General features: G+C 46.5%; 1 pseudogene; it reads left to right on the top strand.

Annotated features, from left to right (window-relative positions):
- The first annotated feature begins 3,625 nt into the window (after positions 1 to 3,625).
- Positions 3,626 to 21,122, top strand: LOC146754597 (uncharacterized; annotated as a pseudogene).
- Positions 21,123 to 22,375: the final 1,253 nt, after the last annotated feature.

Genomic DNA, 22,375 nt, shown 5'->3' with positions numbered 1-22,375 from the left:
GGCATGGTTTTGTGGGAATGGTGGTGATGGGCTGATGGTTGGACTAGATGATCTTAGTGGTCTTTCCAACCTTAATGATTCCATGATCCAGTGATTCTGTGATACATGTGTTATAAAGCCAAACATTCTTATTCTCTCTCCCTTTGACACAGAGATATCAGACCCATACATGTCATACACTCTACACAATTGCCCCTTTTCCAGTCTACTGGTACCTGGGGAAAAAATCCCCACCATCTCTGACCGCATCAGACACGATTCTGAGACTCCTGAAAGCAACTACAAATCTTGATGTCTTCTTTGTGATGTATTTCTTAGGCCTGGGATTGCAGATGGTCACTTCCGCCAAACTGCACCAGCTGTACCTTCCTCTCTCTATTAGGGTTAAGGTGGGCAAAATTAATCTGGGCAGTTCTTTTTTTTTTTTTGAGAACCAAAGCAATAATATTTTTGTTTATTTATTTATTGCTTACATCCCACTGAATGCAGCAAGAATATTCAGAAATATAAGTGTGAGGTGCCACTTCTCTCTTGCTAGTGTAAAAGCAGATCAAACCTCTGCAAATCAGGAACAAAAAGAGACAGATTTTGCAGAGCACTCCATAGCTGGGACTGCAGGAGGGCTTAGCCTGCTGTGCATATCAAAGTTTCTCTTGTATGCCTGGTCTCACTGCAGCTTTAAGAAATTCCCGAGGAGGGGAGCTGCCTTAATAGCAAGTTGTACCACTTTTAAAGCTGCGTTTGTATCGCTCACACAGCAAGAGCTCTTGTCACATGGAAGCCATCGAATGAAAACACTGACATGGCAAGAGAATAAGGTGAGATAATGAAATGAGAAATTAAGAGCATGAAAAATAAATGCTCTAGAAAAGCTGACACTTCATAACACTTCAAGTGAACACTTATCTGTATTTCAAAGTCGACTGATAAGAAATTATTTGCTTTTCTTATGTAACAGAAATAGATAAAGAATTCTGTTTGGACAGGAAAAGATTCCACTAGGCTGCAATTTACGTATGAATGCTCAATATTTAAGGAAATTGCTTCTGTTACTTTGTCTTCTGGCATAAATTTATGTTAAAGAGGGATTCATTAGAAAAAAACCATGCAGCACATGAGCTCATCTCAAATCATCCTGATCTCTCCAGGAAGGTGTTTTGCATCCTATTAGGAGATGGCACATTGAACTGCAGGAAGCTTACCACATGGATTGTGTTGTACTCCCCTAAAAACACAGCACAAAGATCTCACCCCTCCCCCTCGAAACCAGTTTCCATTTGCTGTACATGCACTCACTGTGTAGATAGTCATTCGAGCTACCAGGCATGTAGTTGTCCAGAGATTAATGACTTGAACAAGGCTTGTGAAGGGCTTGGAGAATATGCCCCACAAGGAGCAACTGAAGGAACTAGGGCTGTTTATTCTGGGGAAAAGGAGTCTGAGGGGAGACCTTATTGCTCTCTGCCAATATCTGAAAGGTGCTTCCAGCGAGAGCAGGGTTGATCTCTTCTCACTGGTGGGTGACAGGACGAGAGAAAATGGCCTCAAGGAGCACCAGGGTAAGTTTAGGTTGGATATCAGGAAAAGCTTCTTTACAGAAAGGGTTATTAAGCACTGGAATAGGCTCCCCAGGGAGGTGGTTGAGTCCCCATCTGTCACGGTTTTAACGAGAAATCCACCTGCATCCGTGACAGGGGCCGTGGGCCCCGCAGGGGCCCTATGCCGAAAAGAAAGAAAAAAAAATTAATTAGGAAAAGAAAACAGCGGCAACGATCTAAGGAGGCACACTTATTTACTAAATACTATATCGAAATACAGGATAACACAATATAATACAATATAATTGAAAATTGAGCTAACGAATCAAGAAAAATAGGAGAGAGAATGAGTCCCGTAACCGAGAGGCCTACTGTGAAATCTAGGCGAGACGGCTGAAGGCTCCCACACACTCCCCTGAACGCCAGAACTCGAAAGACGTCAGTCTATTCTGCGACCGAGTTAATATAGAGTCCAGGTCCCGTGACTTATCGTGTTGTTCTCTGGGAGATGTAGTCTTCTTCTATAAGTTGCAGATTCAGTAAAATTATTCATGCTTTATATGATGTTATGATGTGGAATACTGATAGCAAAATTACAAAATTATTAAACCATGACAGTCTGTCTGGCAGGAATAGTTATAATCTTTTGTTTTTCTCCCTCCTTGTCTGCTGAACTGTTTGTACCTTTGAAGGTCTTTTGCTAGTCCGAGCAAGAATGTCTTCATTTTCTGCCATTGGTTCCTGCTGTGTGTTCTCTATTAATGTCATATGTTTTTACCCTGTTATTTAGGGAAATTAACAGTGCTTGCTTTAAATCACACCTCTTGGATGCAGTTAACACAAAACCGTACTGTAGCTCATAGAACACGACGTATAAAGGATAGAGTATAAAGGATTTACAAAGGGCTGTGATGACGAAGTCCAGTTATGGAGTGTTTCCACATGCATTTTCACTTGAGCTGCTTGTCTTTGTATGCTTCTCAATCTGTGCACCTTGCTTCTTAGGCTGTCTACAGCAAAGCTTAAATCAAATGATGACTAACACTTTTGATATAAGATAGTAGGGTTAGAATTTGAGTTTGTTGTAGTAGGCATGAATGAACACTCGGGCTGTGACATGACAGGACCTCCCCTGCTCTGTGATGGGCTATTATTATGCATAGCTTAAGGGGGTGTAGACGAAGTAGAGCCTGTATATAAACAAACACCACAAAAGCAATAAAAGAAGCCATTTTTCACTGTTCATGAAATTAGTGTCTGTGTGTATTTATTAGTCTTGACCTGGTAATTGGTCACTTACGCAAAGCAGAGCATGAAGAACGTGTAGTCTTAGATTCTACAATAGCTGCGTGCTTCTTCGGGAGGCAAGATCGTAAAGTCATTAACGATCGTAAAGCCTTCACCCCTCACTGCAAGAAAGGCATTGAGGCTCTGGAACGTGTTCAGAAGAAGGCTACGAAGCTGGTGAGGGGTCTGGAACACAGGCCTTATGAGGTGAGGCTGAGGGAGCTGGGATTGTTCAGCCTGGAGAAGAGGAGGCTCTGGGGAGACCTTCTAGCTCTATATAACTTCCTGAAGGGAGGTTGTAGTGAGCTGGGGGTTGGCCTCTTCTCTCGTGTAATTGGTGATAGAACTAGAGGGAATGGTTTTAATCTGCTCCAGGGGGGATTCAGGATGAACATTAGGAAGTATTACTTCTCGGAAAGGGTAGTCAGGCATTGGAATGCACTGCCCAGGGAGGTGGTGGAGTCACCGACCATGGGGGTGTTCAAGAAACGTCTGGATGTTGTGTTGATGAATATGATTTAGCCGGGAAGTATTGGTAATGGTTGGACTAGATGATCTTCTAGGTCTTTTCCAACCTTGATAATTCTGTGATTCTGTGAAGAGAGCTGGTTGCTCTAAAAGAATGAAGTCTTGAGGGCACAGGAGCAGGCTGTCCCCTGAGCCGCAAAATGAGTTGGCGGGGAAGAAGACTGGCATGAATGAACAGGGAGCTATTCTTGAGGCTCCAGGAGGAAAAGAGAATCTACAGCCTGTGGAAGGAGGGATGGGCAACTGAGAATGAATACAAGGAAGTTGTTAGGATGTGTAGAGTTGAAATCAGAAAGGCAAAAGCCCTGCTAGAATTTAACCTGGCCGCTGGGGTGAAAAGGAATAAGCAAATATTTTATAAAGACATTAACAGTAAGAGGAGGACAAAGGAGAATATCCACTTTTTGCTGGATGAGGCTGGGAATGTGACCACTGAGGATAAGGAAAAGGCGGAGGTTCTGAAAGCCTTCTTTATGTCTGTCTTTAAAAGTCAGACCAGTTATCCTCAGGGTACTCCTCTCTCTGACCTGGTAGCCTCGGCTGGGGAGCAAACTAACCTCCCTGTGATTCTGGAAGAAACAGTCAGAGACCTACTGCTCCAACTGGACTGCCACAATTCCATTAGGCTGGATGAGATCCACCCGAGAATGCTGAGGGAACTGGCGGAGGTGACAGCCGAGCTGCTTTCTATCATCTATCAGCGCTCTTTGTTGACTGGTGAGTTCCCAGAAGACTGGAGGCTCACCAACGTGACTCCCATTTACAAAGAAGGTTGTAAGGAGGATCTGGGGAACTACAGGCCTGTTAGCCTGTCCTCGGTTCCAGGGAAGGTTATGGAGCAGATTGTCTTGAGGGAGATCATGTGGCATGTGCAGGATGGCTGGGGTATCAGGCCTAGCCAGCATGGGTTCGTGAAGGGCAGGTCCTGTTTGACCAATCTGATCTCCTTCTATGATCTAGTGACCCATCTGGTGGATGAGGGAATGGCTGTTGATGTGGTCTACCTAAACTTCAGCAAAGCCTTTGACACTGTCTCCCACAGTATTCTCCTGCAGAAGCTGGCAGCTCATAGCTTGGATAGGTACACTCTTGGCTGGGTAAGGAGCTGGCTGGAGGGCCAGGCTCAGAAAGTTGTGGTGAATGGAGTTCAATTCAGCTGGCGACTGGTCACGAGTGGTGTTCCCCAGGGGTCAATGCTGGGGCCTGTCCTCTTCAACATCTTTACTGATGACCTGGATGAGGGCATTGAATGCACCCTCAGTAAGTTCGCGGATGACACCAAATTGGCTGGGAGTGTGGATCTGCCTGGGGGTAGCGAGGCCCTGCAGATGGGATCTGGACAGGCTGGAGAGCTGGGCTGAAGCCAATGGGATGAGGTTCTGAACAGTGAAGCAGAAAACAGATGCTCTGCTGGAATTCAGAATAAAGGGGGGCTACAAGGGGGATAGTTAAAGGTAGTTTACAGAAAATGATTTAGTTAGTTAGAATAACAAGGAATGGAGACAATGGGTCTGGGAGAGCAGGAAGGATGCAGATAAGGAGTGAGAACTCCCTGAGACACCTGGCAAGGAGGGGATTAGGTGTTGTAAATATCAAAAGAGGAGTTGCATCTCCCTGACAAGATGGGCGATAACAAGAGGGGGTCTGCATGATAAAGAATATGTATCAGAATTACGGGAAATCAATGACTATGCATGAGGTGTACCTATATCTGTATCACGGTTTTACAAGTCGGTGTGCAAGTTTGGAGGAGCTATCCCCCTTGCACCCAGCGCTGTGCAACGCTGGAATAAACATACCTGCTTTATAACCCATCTCTGGATTATAGAGTTTGATTCCGCAAGTCATTTTGGCGACCACGAAGGGACCCTCTCTGTTTGGCTGCAGGACCGGCTGAGAGGGGGGACACATTTGGCGCGCCCCGAGATTTCTCAGAAGGACTCCCTTCCCTCATCCGATCACTGCGGGATCAGACAAGGACCCTCTATTGGCGGATAAGGTATGTTTAATGGGTAAAGGGGAATCCGTAAGTCGTGAGGAGACGTCCTACGCGGGAGGTGTGAGCTGTCAAGCTCTCCCCTTTGGTAAAGGGCCCAGGTGGTTGGTTGTGTAATCACGATCAGAGGCCGTGTACATCGTGGGTTCGAGTCCCACTGAAGCGGTCTCTGAGCCGTTTCAATTGTGGGTTTAAGTCCCACTGAAGCGGTCTGAGCTGTTCTAATTCTGGGTTTGGGTCCCACTAAGGCAGTTTCAGCTGTGGGTTCGAGTCCCACCGGGATTACCATGCGTGAACGAGGAGAGCTATTTTTGCTCCCCCTTAAGGGGTTGGTTGGTGACGAAGTAACCTGGGTTTTCCTAGCTGTATTAGCAGGAATTGTTGTATTTGGCCATTATTGACATCTCTTATTAGCACTTGTTACTGTAAGTGTTGAACCAACAACTTTGATATTTTCTGAGAAATGCTGTACCTTGAACTGTGTAAAGACCGGTCTTGTGTGAGTGTGGTTGTGAGTGAGACGCAGCACAGCTGTGGGGCGAGTGAGGAGTCCCGACCCGCGGTTCCGTCCTCCCGCGAGGGAAACAGCCGGGGACGGACGAAGCGAAAGGCCTCTGTGTTCTATATGTTGCGATATTTTTGTATTTGTTACGATGTTTTTGTCTTATTAATTGTTGTTAGTATTGTGGCAATTGTAACGCACATAATAGTGAAGTGCATATGGAGTCGGGTGGGGGAAAAAGCCCACAGAAGGCAAACCACAATTAGTATCGAGACCCTGTTGCTTTTGTTGTAGAAAATACCGCGGTTTAAATGTGACAATGATCCAGATTAGAGAAACAATAGGGTTGTGTTACCTCTGCTTTAACATGTTAACTTTACGAAATTTGTTTTTGAACCATTGTTCCCCCCCCCTCCTTGTGTGTGTACGAACACAAGGGAAAGAGATACCTAAGAAAATCTCTTAGGATGTATATTGGCATATTGGAGGGATATTGCTGGGGAACCGGGAGGGACTCTTAAGCAAGAACACCCTCATCAAATAATGTAATCATTGGTGGTTAGTGTATAAGTTGGAGGACGGGTTAAAATGATCCCAAAACCAGGAAAAGAATAGGGAAGAGATGTTTAAATATTGTGTTAGATATGGCCTAGAGAGCCACTACAGGGAAAATCAATATTTGACCAAAATATGGATCTGATGAAGGTTGGGTTTGTCAGATCTCGAATTTATATGTAAAGAACAAAACCCTTTTCAAAGGAGGAATCAGAATATGCTGCTTGTTGGATACAAGAAATCAGCCTGTTATTAGTAAAAAGAAAAGGCCCGGACCAGGAAGGAGAGGAATTAGAAAAAGGAACTAATCAATGGGACCCTCCTGAGAATCTCCCCCCCCCCCCATATAACCCCAGTGTAGCACAAAGGGAGACAGGCACTGCCCCAGTAAGAGGAAATGGTAAAGCACACAGGGACATTTCACAGAAAAGGGGGGCATGCTGGGCTCGGGAGAGAATTAAAACAATGTGAAAGGGATATCAAAAGAACTTTTCCCAAACACCAGTTGTACCGGCACCTCAGTGCACCCTTTATGGGAGGCTCCACTGGGACAAGGACAAATACGCTATGTAAACTCCCCACTCACTAGTGGAGAAATTAGAAATTTTAAGAAGAAAATAAATTCTTTAATTGAGGATTAATTAAATAAGAGTGGCTTTCAAAATTTTGGACCCACCAGGAGTCCCTGGTAAATATAACAGTGGGACCTGAGGGGGAATAAGTTGTGGTATAGTTGACATGGGGGAAGCTTATTCATTGCTGGCCCATAAGGTGTCAAGACTCAAAATAAGAAATGAGGCCTTAAAGATAATAAGAACCTGGATGACAGTACCACTTTTTGAGAATACTGAATTAAAACTAGGAGATAAAGATGAAATTGGGAATCAGGAAAAATGTGAAATAAGGTCATAAAATTAAGGGTGGAACAGCCCAAGGAACTGAATGCTATGGATTACTAAGGGAAAGTTATATGGTACTAAGGGTGTTTTTGGAAACTGAAGAACTGTACTGTTTGATCTGTGGGTCCTGAAGGGAATGGGACAAGCTGCTTTGATGGTATAAGAAAGTGTAATTGTTAATGATATAATTGAGGGTATGTCGAAGTGTAATGGAGGGTACAAATAGTTTACAAAGGAAAAAGGGTTAAAGAGAAAGTGAGTTTCTGCGCTGGTATGAGAGCAAACCCCCTGCACTATTCCCCCCCCCCCCAACAAGAGACAGCCAGAGACAGCTGCTGTAAACCACAGAGGGGGAGGTGGAAAGGGAAGGTGTAGAGGACAGGGCACTGGAAGTGAGAATAGCCTTCATGTGCAGAGGTCTGGGAAACCTGAAATTCCAGTCTTAGCACTGGACACCTCTGGAGAGAAGGAGATGAAACTGAAATAGGATGTTAGTAGTTAATGTAATGATGAGAGTTTGGAAAGTGAGAAAGTTTGGAACAGACACAGGCTGAAGAAGGCAAAGGTGTAACAGGGATATCAGGATGTCACGGGTTACTTAGATTTACCTATGCCCGTGACAGGGGAAGCCACCCCGTGGGCCCCCCCCCCCCCCCCCCCGGGGCCCGGAAAGGAGGGGAAAAAAAGGAGTGGGATAAAACAGCAACAATCTAAGGAGGAAAAACTTATTTTACTAAATATGATACCGATATATATACACAATATAATATAATTGAGGCTAACAAATCGAACGAAACAGAGAGAGAGAGTCCCCGAAAACCGAGAGGCCTACTGTGAACTCTAGGCGACACGGCTGAAACGCTTCCCACTCTCCGAGAAGTTCGAGAGAAGAAGGAGGGCACAACAGCCTGGGAACGAGATTATATAGAGTCCTGGTCCCGTGACTTATCATTAACCCTGTTGTTCTCTGGGATATGTAGTCTTCTTCTGTGGACTGCACATTCAATAGAAGTATCCATACTTTACATGATATTATGATGTGGAATACTGATAGCAAAATTACAAAATTACAAAACCATGACATTCCACCCCTTATTCTACATTATTACATCATGGTAAATATATATATACATATATATACACGTATGTAAAATTATGATAGCTAAACAGTAGAATTACATGTAACATAACTAAATGTACAACTATAATAACTAAAATACACTACACATGCAAACATATATATATAAATACATAAAATTATTGACTGCACTCCCCCAGCATTAAATTCCCTTGTGGCACACATTGAACATCCCCATCTCTCTGCATTACCCACCAAGTGCACCCAGGTCCCTGGGCAAAGACAGTTCCACGGATAGGTTTGCCCTTTCCAGAAGCAGGAAGGACCCAAACAGCTTTTCCCAACATGTTCTTTACATGTATAACAGGGACCTTATCTCCTTCTACAGTGTGTAGGGGGCTAGATTGACTAGGACCATCACGATTGACAGATCCTCTAGTATTGACCAACCAAGTGGCTTCTGCCAGATTCTTCTCCCAGTGCTTAAATGTTCCACCACCCATTGCTTTCAACATAGTTTTCAACAACCCATTATATCGTTCAATTTTACCAGAAGCTGGTGCATGGTAGGGAATATGATAAATCCACTCAATGCCATGATCTTTGGCCCAAGTATTTATAAGGGAATTTTTAAAATTTGTCCCATTATCGGATTCAATTCTTTCTGGGGTGCCATGTCGCCACAGGACTTGTTTCTCAAGACCTAATATGGTGTTTCGAGCAGTTGCATGGGGTACTGCGTATGTTTCAAGCCACCCAGTGGTTGCCTCTACCATGGTGAGTACATAACACTTACCACTGCGAGATCGTGGCAAGGTGATATAATCAACCTGCCACGCCTCCCCATATTTATACTTTTGCCACCGCCCTTCCTCCCAGAGAGGTTTCATCCTTTTGGCTTGTTTAATTATGGCACATGTTTCACAATCATGAATAATCTGCGCAATAGCGTCCATGGTTAAGTCCACCCCTCGGTCTCTGGCCCACTTATATGTCGCGTCTCTTCCTTGATGACCTGAGGTCTCATGAGCCCATCGAGCTAGAAATAATTCACCCTTATTCTGCCAGTCCAAGTCAATTTGAGCCACCTCAATTTTGGTAGCTTTATCTACCTGATGGTTGTTTTGTTGTTCTTCAGTAGCCCGACTTTTGGGCACATGTGCATCCACATGACGCACCTTTACAACCATATTCTTTGTTCGGGCAGCAATGTCCTTCCATAATTCAGCGGCCCAAACAGATTTACCCTTCCGTTGCCAGTTGTTTTGTTCCCACCTCTGTAACCACCCCCATAAGGCATTTGCCACCATCCATGAGTCAGTATAAAGATACAGCATTGGCCACCTCTCCCGTTCAGCAACATCTAAGGCCAGCTGGACAACTTTTACCTCTGCAAACTGACTTGATTCTCCCTTACCTTCGGTGGCCTCTGCAACCTGTCGTGTGGGGCTCCACACAGCAGCTTTCCATTTGCGATGCTTCCCTACAATGCGACATGATCCATCTGTGAATATGGCATATTTCTTTTCATTTTCTGGTAATTCGTTGTATGGTGGGGCCTCTTTAGCACGTGATACCTCTTCTGCTGGTGATGTTCCAAACCTTTTATCTTCAGGCCAGTCCATGATTACCTCTAGGATTCCTGGACGATTGAGGTTTCCCATTCGCGCTCGCTGTGTAATCAGCGTAATCCACTTGCTCCAGGTGACATCGGTAGCATGATGAGTGGAGGGAACCTGTCCTTTGAACATCCAGTTCAGCACTGGCAGTCGAGGTGCCAAAAGGAGCTGTGTTTCAGTCCCAACTACTTCGGAAGCAGCCCGAACCCCCTCATACGCGGCTAAGATCTCCTTCTCAGTTGGAGTGTAGCACTCTTCAGACCCCTTATATGATCGACTCCAGAATCCCAGGGGTCGGCCTCGGGTCTCTCCTGAGGCTCTTTGCCACAAACTCCAAGTGGGGCCTTTCTCTCCAGCAGCAGTATAGAGGATGTTCTTTACATCCTGTCCAGTCCGTACTGGCCCCAGAGCTACAGCTCGGGCTATCTCTTGTTTAATCTGTTCAAAAGCCTGCTGCTGCTCAGGGCCCCATGAAAAATCGTTCTTCTTCCGCGTCACCTGATAAAGGGGGCTTACAATGAGGCTGTAGTTTGGAATGTGCATCCTCCAAAAGCCCACTGCACCCAGGAAAGATTGTGTCTCTTTCTTGCTAGTTGGTGGAGACATGGCAGTGATTTTGTCGATCACATCTGTTGGGATGTGACGACGTCCATCCTGCCACTTTATACCTAAGAACTGAATTTCCCGGGCAGGTCCTTTTACTTTGCTTCGCTTAATAGCAAAGCCAGCTTGTAGAAGAATTTGGATGATCTGCTCTCCTTTTGTGAAAACCTCTTCTGCTGTATCACCCCACACAACAATGTCATCAATGTACTGCAGGTGTTCAGGAGCACCACCCTGTTCCAGTACAGTTTGGACCAGCCCATGGCAAATGGTTGGGCTGTGTTTCCACCCCTGGGGCAAACGGTTCCAAGTATACTGAATGCCCCTCCAGGTGAAGGCAAACTGTGGCTTACATTCTGCAGCCAAAGGAATAGAGAAGAAGGCATTGGCAATGTCAATGGTGGCATACCATTTGGCTGCTTTTGACTCCAGCTCGTACTGGAGTTCCAACATGTCCAGCACAGCAGCGCTCAATGGGGGTGTGACCTCATTCAGGCCACGGTAGTCTACTGTCAGCCTCCATTCTCCACTGGCTTTACGCACTGGCCATATGGGACTGTTAAAAGGTGAGTGAGTTTTACTGATCACTCCCTGATTCTCCAACTGGCGAATCAAATCATGAATGGGGAGCAAGGAATCCCTGTTGGTGCGATACTGCCGTCTGTGCACTGTCTTTGTAGCAATCGGTACCTGCTGCTCTTTTACTCGTAGCAGCCCCACAACAGACGGGTCCTCTGACAGGCCAGGCAAAACAGACAGCTGCTTAATGTTGTCCATATCTACAGCAGCTATCCCAAAGGCCCACCGATACCCCTTAGGATCCTTGAAATGCCCCCTTCTGAGGTAATCAATACCCAGTATACATGGAGCCCCTGGGCCAGTCACAATAGGATGTTTTTGCCAGTCTTTGCCAGTGAGGCTTATTTCAGCCTCCAGCACAGTCAATTCTTGAGAGACCCCAGTCACTCCAGAAATATGGATTGATTCTGTCCCTTCATGACTGGAGGGCATTAGGGTGCACTGTGCACCGGTATCCACCAGTGCCTTATATTTCTGTGGTTCTGATGTGCCAGGCCATCGAATCCACACAGTCCAATAAACTCTATTATCCCTTTCCCTCCCCTGACTGAGGGCAGGGCCCCTCTATTGGTTACCTGTGATGACTGGAGCAACTTCACTGGTGGTTGGTATGTCTAGTAGTTCTTTCACCCGTGCTCGTAGTGCAGACGTAGGCTGATCATGCCACTTCCTCATGTCTTCTCCACGGTCACGTAGGTAGCGCCACATGGAAACACGCGGTGCAATCGTACTGTTGTTCTTTGCTCGAGCTGGGAAGCGTGTGCGTTTAACAGCTGAGACTTTTGATGATGCAGGTGAGGAGTACGACTGGAATACTTTGATCAGATCCTTCATTAGACCTGGTGGCCCGTACGAGGATTGACCTTCATCAGTTGTTTCTGATACTATTACGGGATCATTACAATTAGTTGATGGAAACAATTTCTTGCACATTTCACCTACTCGGTTTTCTAGCCGTGAGATGGCAGAAACTGCGGCATGCAGTTGGGGGAGCTGCTGATCGGTGGTTTGAAGCATTATAATCAGCTCAACAACTCGGGGCCATCTGTCCACGAATCCTTTAGATCCTGATACCAATGACTGTGCAATTCTCTCTAGTGCTGTACTTGTGATTTTCTGCCACATGTCAGGATCGGCCCTCACTCTCTCAGGGTCAAGTTCGCTTGGATCAGGGCTGTACAACATTTTCGCCATGGCCAATTCCCTCAAGCGCTGAATACCTTTTTGGACGGTATTCCAACTATCAAATTTAGGCTTCAAAGCATCCTTATAGGGGTACCTTTCTCTCACGGCTTCTAACAGCCGCAACCAGAGAGTGGCAGCTCCATCCGAACATCTGCTAATCCCTCTGTCGATACCTGCATCTTGGGCAATGCTTCCTAGTTGGTGAGCTTCATTACCATCTAGAGACAAGCTGTTGGCCCCGTTGTCCCAGCAGCGAAGCAACCAAGCAAGGATACCTTCATCTTGACGCCGTGTGAACTCCTTTCTTGAGCCTTGGATTTCAGTCAGCTTCAGAGGTCGACAATAGGTGATTTCCTCCTCATCATCAGTCTCTTCTTCATGCCTCTTGGTTTTTGCCTTTGCTTTTTTTGGTACTGCTCCATGCCCGGCACCTGGGTCTTCTGCAGCCCCCCCCTGTGCTTCTCCTTCTTTTCGTTCTAGACGCATGGACACCCGTTTCCATTTCTTGCCTTCCACAGGGGCAATTGATATTGCTACTGATGCCTCCTGTGACTGATCAGAATTAACTTGGGCTTGAATCTCAGATCGGAAACTCTCTCTCTCCAGAATAGTATGATACAAAGCACGGTATGCATAAGCCAAACCCCACATAAGGTTTACCTCCTTAGATCTCTGACCCAAATACTCACTTAATTTCTTAGGGTCCCTTAGGTGTTCAAGAGTGAAATCCCATGACACTGCGGGTCCCCATGCTTCTAAGACTTTTCCTAAACCTTTCCATATTCCCTGCCAGTCATCATTCTCTGGTTCTGGAGGAGACTTCCGCATAGAACGAATGCATAGGAACATATATGCATTCATTAATAGTGATAACATGGATGCAAGTATGAACCCTATCTCAGTTATTGAAAGGCGTGTGGAAACCTGAGAGTACAACCTAAATAAAAAGGGTTTTTTTAGCCTGTACAATGAATTAAACATGGTGCTGTTTGTAAAATTGCCTGTTCCATCTGGGATGCAAGTACTTGTAAGATTCGCAATTCCATCTGGGATGCAAGTGTTTGTAAGATTCACAATTCCATCTGGGGTGTAGGTGCCAAAATTCTGACCATACCACATCTCGTAAAAGTACCAGGCAGGTGTCTCCATCAGTATCCACCTTATTAGGCTATATACCTGCACAATTCCACAACACCAAATTATGGTGTTAGTAGTTGACCAATACTTTAAGAAGATCATAATTGCTTTCAATCCCTTAAACAGAGCAACTGGGATGAAGAGTGGATTCATAGCTGGCAGGCTCTGTAAAAGTCAGAGCTAGCTAGCTTTGCTCTAAGGGAGAAAGAAATCCCTTTGTTTTCTACACAAAAGTTAGATAGCAATGCTGAGAATGTGCAGCAGCCCTTAATGTTGACAATTTGTCTGGTATTTCAAGGTCACGTTCTCAGTGAGCAGCTACAAAAAGATAACACTCCCGTAACGAAGCTAACATAGCTCTTTAAGAGCAAAGAGAGAGTCGTTCTAAAAGCTAAAAAGCTCTATGCCCGCATTCTCCACCAAAAATCTGTCACGGGTTACTTAGATTTACCTATGCCCGTGACAGGGGAAGCCACCCCGTGGGCCCCCCCCCCCCCGGGGCCCGGAAAGGAGGGGAAAAAAAGGAGTGGGATAAAACAGCAACAATCTAAGGAGGAAAAACTTATTTTACTAAATATGATACCGATATATATACACAATATAATATAATTGAGGCTAACAAATCGAACGAAACAGAGAGAGAGAGAGTCCCCGAAAACCGAGAGGCCTACTGTGAACTCTAGGCGACACGGCTGAAACGCTTCCCACTCTTCGAGAAGTTCGAGAGAAGAAGGAGGGCACTCCAGCCTGGGAACGAGATTATATAGAGTCCTGGTCCCGTGACTTATCATTAACCCTGTTGTTCTCTGGGATATGTAGTCTTCTTCTGTGGACTGCACATTCAATAGAAGTATCCATACTTTACATGATGTTATGATGTGGAATACTGATAGCAAAATTACAAAATTACAAAACCATGACACAGGACTGAAAAGAGGTGAACGATATGAAAACAAAACAAAACTAATTGACACACAGATAGTAAGGGAATTGGCGATAATAACAACTGTTACTGTTGTGGTGCCAGAATAGGGCCGTAGGACCCAGAGATCCCCTCAGGAAGAGGTGGGGGGAGTGGGGGCTTGAATAACTCAGGGAGGGCTTCGCCCCACTGGAAGGAAAGCAGTGTGCAAACTACAATGGGAAACTGCATCTAGGGAAGCAAGATAAAGAGGTTTATTTTCTGGTGGATATGGGTGCTTCTTACTACTCATACATGGTTTTGTAACAGTAATAGAAGCTACTGCCCAACAAGAAAAGGTTTACGTTTTTTGGATTAATTAAATATAAGCTAAGTAGGAATGCAGAAATTCTTGTACCTGCCAGGTTACTCTGGCAAGAAATTTAGTAAAACTGGAGCTAAGGGTCCAACAATATTGACTGATTAAAAACTGTAAGTCTGACTTTAACACAAACAAGGAAAAACAATGTCGTACCCCAGGAGTCACAGCAATATCAAACATGATGCACTTAGGGGTGTGGGCATCAGGGCCACACGTGAAGCCCTGAATAGAAGTTAAAGCAAGAGATTGCCCAGTCAGGATAAAGTGGTACCCTATAAGGATATGTAACTGTAGAAGGATAGAAGACTTTCTGGAGTTTGGACTCCAATTTTGCAAAAATTTTGATAGCAAGTGCTGTAGTTTGGTACAACGCTTGAAGGCAAGTAATAGAATTGTTGAATGCATACACTCAGTGGTGGCAAATCCATGCACTTTATTAACCCAATTAAGGAATGAATAGGTGGAGTAGTTTACCTTCTGGATTTGAAGGATGTTTCTTCTGCCTGCTTTGGCCAATATGGGGAGAAGAGACACTCAGTTAACCAGGACAGCGTTACCCGGGGTTCTGAGAACAGATTAATGATTTTTGAGAACTGGTCAGCTCTGAGCCTGAGACCTGGGATCCTCCATCCCAAGGTGGAACTTTACTGCAGCACGTCAGTGCCACAGCGACAAAAGAGAACTGTGCAATGGTCTGTGAGTTTGCTGAATTTCTTGGTTTACAGAAAGCACATATAACTCAACAGCAAGTGAACCTTAAGGACTGCCAGGGGGGAAGCCATCTGCCAAACCCATGAGCCGCAAATTGCCAAGGAGGAGAGTAAGGGATGGCCAGGGTGCCTGAGGGTGGTGACTGCACTAGTGCTCAATATTCAAGAAGCCTGTAAATCTACACTGGGCCAAAGGATACCAGTTTTAATATCTCATACAGTGTTTACTGTATTGGAGGCACAAGGGGGACATGTCAGTCAGACCTGAAGGACAAACCCTTAGAAGATGCAGAACACAAACATCATCTTTGAAACTTCCAGTTCACCCATTTCAAGCCAGGGACTGGATCCTGATACAGACTGGGAAGGAGACAAAGCTGCAACCTGACTGGGAAGGACCATTCCAAGTACTCCTAACAACTGAAACAGCTGTGAGGACAGCCGAGAAAGGATGGACTTATGACACACTGGTAAAGGCATCCACTAGCCCTGAGGTGTGGAAACTGTTGAGACAGAAAAACCTTTAAAAGATAAGAATTAGAAGGAAATAATGAAAAGCTTTTATATGCATATTTTTATTATTATTATTTTAAATAACCTTTAACTTTTCCTCGAATAGGTAAATAAATTGTGTATTTAAGTATTTAAGTAGGAGAGTATTATAACCTATATAGAACTAATGCTCACAAAAGTTTTCCTTGTTGTAACAAAAAGTTTTTACTGCTGTACCCATTTGTTATCCTGATGATTATCTAGAAAAGGTGAAATTTGACAATAATGCAGGGGAGGGACCAAGTGATGGAATGATGTATGGTGGACAACTGCCAATTGAGACTGGACAGGTACACTCCTTGAAAATACCCAGAATGTCCAGGATAGGGAAGAGCTTAAAAAGGGGTTAGAAAATCATCTTGAAAACCCTGCAATTGTGACAGCTGAGGAGATAAAAGATCTTAGATAAACATTTGAAATCAAAACAGGATATGGGGACAGTAATGCCTGGGTAGAATGGATTAAGTATATTGTCCAGAGTCTCAACCATAGCAATTGCTGTGCTTGTGCATCCGGATGGCCCATAGCTCAGGTGGTACCCATTCTGCTGGGATCACCAAGGACCCAAAGGGAATACGATGCATGATTGCCCTGTACCAAGAGAAAACTGCCTGGGGAAATAGAGACTGCAGATCTCTCTCCCTCTTGTCTCCTCCAATGCCTGATACAGATGTCAAGATCCCTCCTGCAATCTCTACAGCGGTAGGTAACCATACAGCTTGCCTCTCATGGTAGGGTGTGAAGGCTACCAGGCCTATGGGAAACTTTTCCTTGTGCAGTGAGGTCTTGAATGTTATGGAGGATTCAGTAGGAAATTATTCAAGACTGGGAATCTCCAGGGAAGATCTCTGGTGGTACTGTGGGGGAAAGGTTTTATGGTCCACCCTACCATCTAACTGGGGAGGCACCTGTGCACTTGTTCAATTAGTTATACCATTCACCCTGGCATTTGAAAAAGGCATATCCAAAAATTCTGGAAGAACCAAAAGGGGTTTAGGGATATCATTTGATGATGCAATATATATAGATTCAATCAAGGTACCTAGAGGAGTCCCTGATAAATTTAAGGCAAGAAATCAAAATCCTGCAAAATTTGAGTCACTGTTTTGGTGGGTGACAATCAACAAGAACGTAGATTGGGTTAACTACATATGAAATATACAAAAGTGCAATTAAGAGAATAGCAGAACAGCTAGCCACACACCAGAAAAAGAATGATCTAGCAGGAGAGAAATCCTGCTAGATTAAAGAAAAGGGGGGAATGAACAGTGAAGCAGAAAACAGATGCTCTGCTGGAATTCAGAATAAAGGGGGGGCTACAAGGGGGATAGTTAAAGGTAGTTTACAGAAAATGATTTAGTTAGTTAGAATAACAAGGAATGGAGACAATGGGTCTGGGAGAGCAGGAAGGATGCAGATAAGGAGTGAGAACTCCCTGAGACACCTGGCAAGGAGGGGATTAGGTGTTGTAAATATCAAAAGAGGAGTTGCATCTCCCTGACAAGATGGGCGATAACAAGAGGGGGTCTGCATGATAAAGAATATGTATCAGAATTACGGGAAATCAATGACTATGCATGAGGTGTACCTATATCTGTATCACGGTTTTACAAGTCGGTGTGCAAGTTTGGAGGAGCTATCCCCCTTGCACCCAGTGCTGTGCAACTCTGGAATAAACATACCTGCTTTATAACCCATTTCTGGATTATAGAGTTTGATTCCGCAAGTCAGTTCAACAAGACCAAATGCCGGGTCCTACACTTTGGCCACAACAACCCCAGGCGGTGCTATAGGCTTGGGGCGGAGTGGCTGGAAGACTGCGTAGAGGTAATGGACCTGGGGGTACTGATTGATGCTCGGCTGAACACGAGCCGACAGTGTGCCCAGGTGGCCAAGAAGGCCAACGGTATCCTGGCTTGCATCAGGAAAGGTGTTGCCAGGAGGAACAGAGAGGTGATTGTCCCCCTGTACTCAGCTCTGGTGAGGCAGCACCTCGAGCGCTGTGTCCAGTTTTGGGCCCCTCACTGCCCCTCCCCAACAGGCCCCAGCCCGGTCTGAGCCATGTGACAGGAAGTGCTTCCTGCAGGCGGCGGAGAGCACTTCCGGGCCATGGCGGGCATGGAGGGGCTGTCAGGGGAGGAGCTCGCAGCGCTGCCGGCACCCAGAGGCAGCTCCCGGGCAGCTCCACGGTCTCGCTGTGCTGCGGAGTCACCCGGCCGGCCCCAAAAGCCTGGAGGCAGAGCCTGAGCCGGCCCCAGCCCGGATCGTGTGGTGCGGCTCCGACCATGCTGGGCTGTGCGGCAGGAAGAGGAAGACGGCCGTTTGTTTGCCGGCCGCTCGCTGGCTGTAAGATCCGGGTGGTGCCGAGGCCCGGTTAAGAAACGGCGTGGATGAAGTTTTGTACGGATGGAGTGGGTCTGGATTGCAGTGAGCGGGACGAGTCCGGGCTGCGGTTTGGCGTGGTTTTGTTGGTTGCTTTGAAGGGCTGCCGTCATAGGGCGGAGGGAGGGAGAGGGAGCTTTTAACAGTGCGGGCAGTCAGGAGCATGTCGCGTTTCTGCCTGCTGTGTTGGCGCTGCCGTAAGTCTTTGGGTCCCCAGGGAGGCTCTGCGGTGTCCCGATTCGAAGGCAGGATTCAATCCCTCCGCAGCCCGTCCATCGCAGGCAGATGCTTCTCTCATCTGCTCTTCGGACTCAGCAGTGCCAGGGGTTTCACAGCGCGTGTTGCAGTGGCTGGCAGCCTCCGTGTGTTTTTCTATTGCAAACAGGGTCCCATCATGGAGCCGCATTAGAAGCAGACGTTGGTGTCTTGTGGCAGGAGCAAGGGCAGTGGAAGCACTGCCCAGGGCGGTGATGCCAGCAGCGAGCTGCCGGAGCTGCAGGAGAATTTGAACAATGCTCTGGGAGCTGGGGTTTGCATTTGGGTGTTCCTGTGCGGGGCCAGCAGTTGGACTGGGTGGCCTTGGTGGGCAGTCTGCGTCCCGCACCAGGTCTCTGCCTGTTGGCCTGGTTTTCCCTGGCACGAGAAAGTGCAAAGGGGAGAAGCTGTGTGGGAGCTGGCAGAAGCTGCCGGGGCTGATGTAGGCTGGCCCTGCGGCAGCTGCGCCCCTGGGCACGGAGCCACAGCACCAGTGCGTGCCGGTCTCCTCGGTGCAGCTGAAGTGTTGCTGGGCTCGGTGTGAGCCTCCCACAGCTGTTCTGCTGATAGCTCTGTGTCCCAGATGCTGCCTCCCTGCTCCCGGCTGCCGGCTGCCTGCTTCGTGGCAGGAGGAGATGGAAGTTGAGTCCTGCAATACTTCCCTAGCCCGTCTTTGCCAGCGAGGCTGCCTGAGATGCTCTGGCGAGCAGTGGGGGTGTGATTTTGGGGTTGTTGAATGCAAGGGCTTTCTAAGCCAGGAAAGTAACAAGCAGCCTTGTGGAGGAAGCTCATAGGGAATGAGGTCTTCCCTCAGAGACTCTGAAGCTTTTGTTCAGAACTCAGTTGGTCGTATTTATTGTAGGTGATGTTTGAATGCCCAGAGGTGACCTGCAGGAAGAGGCGCTGGGTGCTGAAATGGAAGCCAGGATTCTGTGTAGCAGCAGGCAGGCGTAGTCAGGTCCCCTTTGGAGCCTGCTGTTGTTGGTACTGACTTCAGGAGATCCCTGAGTGTGCTGCTGTGTGCTGCGTGCCCCAGCCCCAAGGGGGGATTCCCTTGTGGAAGGAGGGGGAGGGTGAAGGAAGCCGACGGCCCTTTTCTCAGGGCCGGCTCTTCTGTGCCCTTTTGCTGGCTGGAGAGAAGGGCTGCCTGCTGGGCACAGGGAGCGCCTTTTAGCTCCCGTGCCGTGCCCTGCCCTCTAGCCCCCTCCTCATCCTATGTGGAACGCCAGTGCCAGCAGTTCAGCCGCCATTTTAGAACCCTCTCCACGTCACCTTGGTCACCGCTGCCGCGCGCAATGCACTCACATCTGACAGCTGTGACATGTAACAGCCATGTCAGCAGCGAAGAGGGCGAGGGTGGAAGTTTTCCCTGTTTCAGGCGGGAGGATGGAGCTGGAGGCCCCAGAACCGAAGAGGAAGAGGGGGCCCGCCTTGACCATCAGGCAGAGGAGGGGTAAGAGAGCCATTTTTCATCGTGCCTGCACCAGCCTGGTGACCACCACCCATGTGGAGCCAATGGAGGTGGATCCGTCTCTGGATGAGCCAATGGAGGTGGATCCACCTGCAGAAGAGCCCATGGAGGTGGATCCACCCGCAGCATAGCTGGCCTGGCACCACACCACCGTGCCAGGCCCTGCGTTGGCACCATTGCAGCTCCACCGTGGCTGGTCCAGGCGCTGAGCTCCTTACCCACTGTGCGGCCCCCGCCCCCGGCATTAGCTGGGTGGCATTTTTGTAACATCTGCTCTTCCTTTGGGCCTCTTCTGCAGCCACGTTCTGTGGGCACCCAGTCCCATCTTTACTCTCTTTGTCCCCGTTCCAGTTATTCTTGTTGGTTTTAGTGTTTAGTTTAGTTTTAGAGTTAGGTGTAGGTAAGTTGTTCATGTTCTTGAGTTAGGCGTAGGTTATTGTTCATGTTTTAGTGTTAGGAGTAGGTATTGTTGGTGTTTTCCTGTTAGGAGTAGGTTCCTGTTCGTGCTGTAGTGTTAGGAGTAGTTGATTGTTCCCATAGTAGAGTTAGGCATAGGTTACTGTTGGTACTGTAGGGTTAGGCGTGGGTTCCTACCAGCAGCTGGCAGCAAACAGCTCTCGCTCGGTAAGCACACGTCTGCTTTCTCCCCCGGAGCCGTGAGTGTGACTGCCATGAGAGCGGAGGTCTGATGCAATCTGCGAGGGATGGGATTTGCATCTGGTGGCTTTTCCGTTGCAGAATGTCCAGCAGCAGAGAGTGAGTGGCCGTGAAATGAAGCTGGGCCTCAGGAAAGCAGTCTGGAGCTGCGTCACGTGCTTCCTGCGTGGCCAGCACAAGGTAGGTGTGCCTTACTGTAAGTGTGCGCTGAAGCAGTTGCTTTTGTCACGAGTCATCTGGAAAGGTTTCCATAGTTGAGTGGTTGGAAACATAGCGTTTTAACTTAAAATTGTTTGCACAGATTGAAGGTTGTAAATAAAATTAGAGTACAGTTATACAGTGCTCTATCCCCAGAACTTTCCAGCATTTTTCTTAACACAGCTTACGCTTCGTTTCAAAACAAACTAACAAAGATGAACTTGGGTTAGCGTAGCCCATTTTAAATGATCCTTCTGTATCTTTTCCAGGCTGGTAGCAGAATGGAGACTTTCCTGAGGCGTAGAGGAACAGACACAAGCTTTTTTTGAAGGCTTCAGTGAAATTCTGCCACAGCGGTCCTTTGATGCTAAGGAGCTGGAGGTAGAGGATTCTTTGACTATTGCCAGATTCAGGCGGCTACATGTAATACTTGAATTTCAGTCAGTGTCTGAAGAGCAGAGTTCATTGAGGCTGGTGGTTCTGTTTTCAGGATGTGTGAGAGAAGCCTTATGTATCAGTTAGTATTTGGTTACTGTGTTCATCTTCACTTTCTTCTTTGCAACCAAATTACACGTTTCTAAGGTTAAGATTCTGCCAGCATAATTTTTTTTGGCTAACAGTGTTTTTGTAATCCTTGACCATGTGATTTGCGTGTGTCTAAAGAGTGAGCAATTGGAAAGCAAGGGAGATAAGAACCAAATATCAGCAGATGGTCAAATTACAGAGTGGAGCAGGTTTTAGCTGCTTTTGGTCTCTGCAAATTATATTCTGCAGCAGAACATCGTATTTCTAGCACAGAATGGTACAGTTAGGCAATGAGAAAGTAAGGTTTATATGTCTAAATACATTCATTTTCACGACTGGGGTATCTCCTTTGTTGCCACTCTACATTTTCTTTGTGAACGGATGTTATTTGCTGTGGAAGTTTAAGAGTTTAATATTAAAACCAAGCGTACTGTGATTGCGGGTCTTTGAAGTACAGTAGTATTTAAGTACAGTAGTCTTGCTGTAGAAGCAAAGTAGTAGCTTGTAGTTTCCATGTTCATGATCCTTTTTCTTCCCTAAAGGTGCTCCCATGTGGAATGCAAGAAATTGATCTGAATGACTGGCAGAGGCAATACCATCTACCAGCATGATACCAGAACCAGCAGAAAGATACTGTGGATCTGGCAGGTTTGTAGACTTCTTTTTTCCTCACAAGAACACAGCTACAGCTTAGTGAGCAACAGTCAGAATTACTCAACAGATAAGTAGCATGTAAATGTAAATGATAACTGCTAATCCAGCTGTCCTAGGGGTGATGGGGAAGTGATCACATAAATATTAAACTTTACATCAGTGTTAATTATTATCTTTCAGTT

This window comes from Coturnix japonica, chromosome W (assembly GCF_054131305.1).
Source record: "Coturnix japonica strain WE chromosome W, WE-NBRP24, whole genome shotgun sequence".
NCBI lineage: Eukaryota > Metazoa > Chordata > Aves > Galliformes > Phasianidae > Coturnix > Coturnix japonica.
Note: the sequence above shows the minus strand (reverse complement) of the source record. Positions and strands in the feature narration are given on the sequence as shown.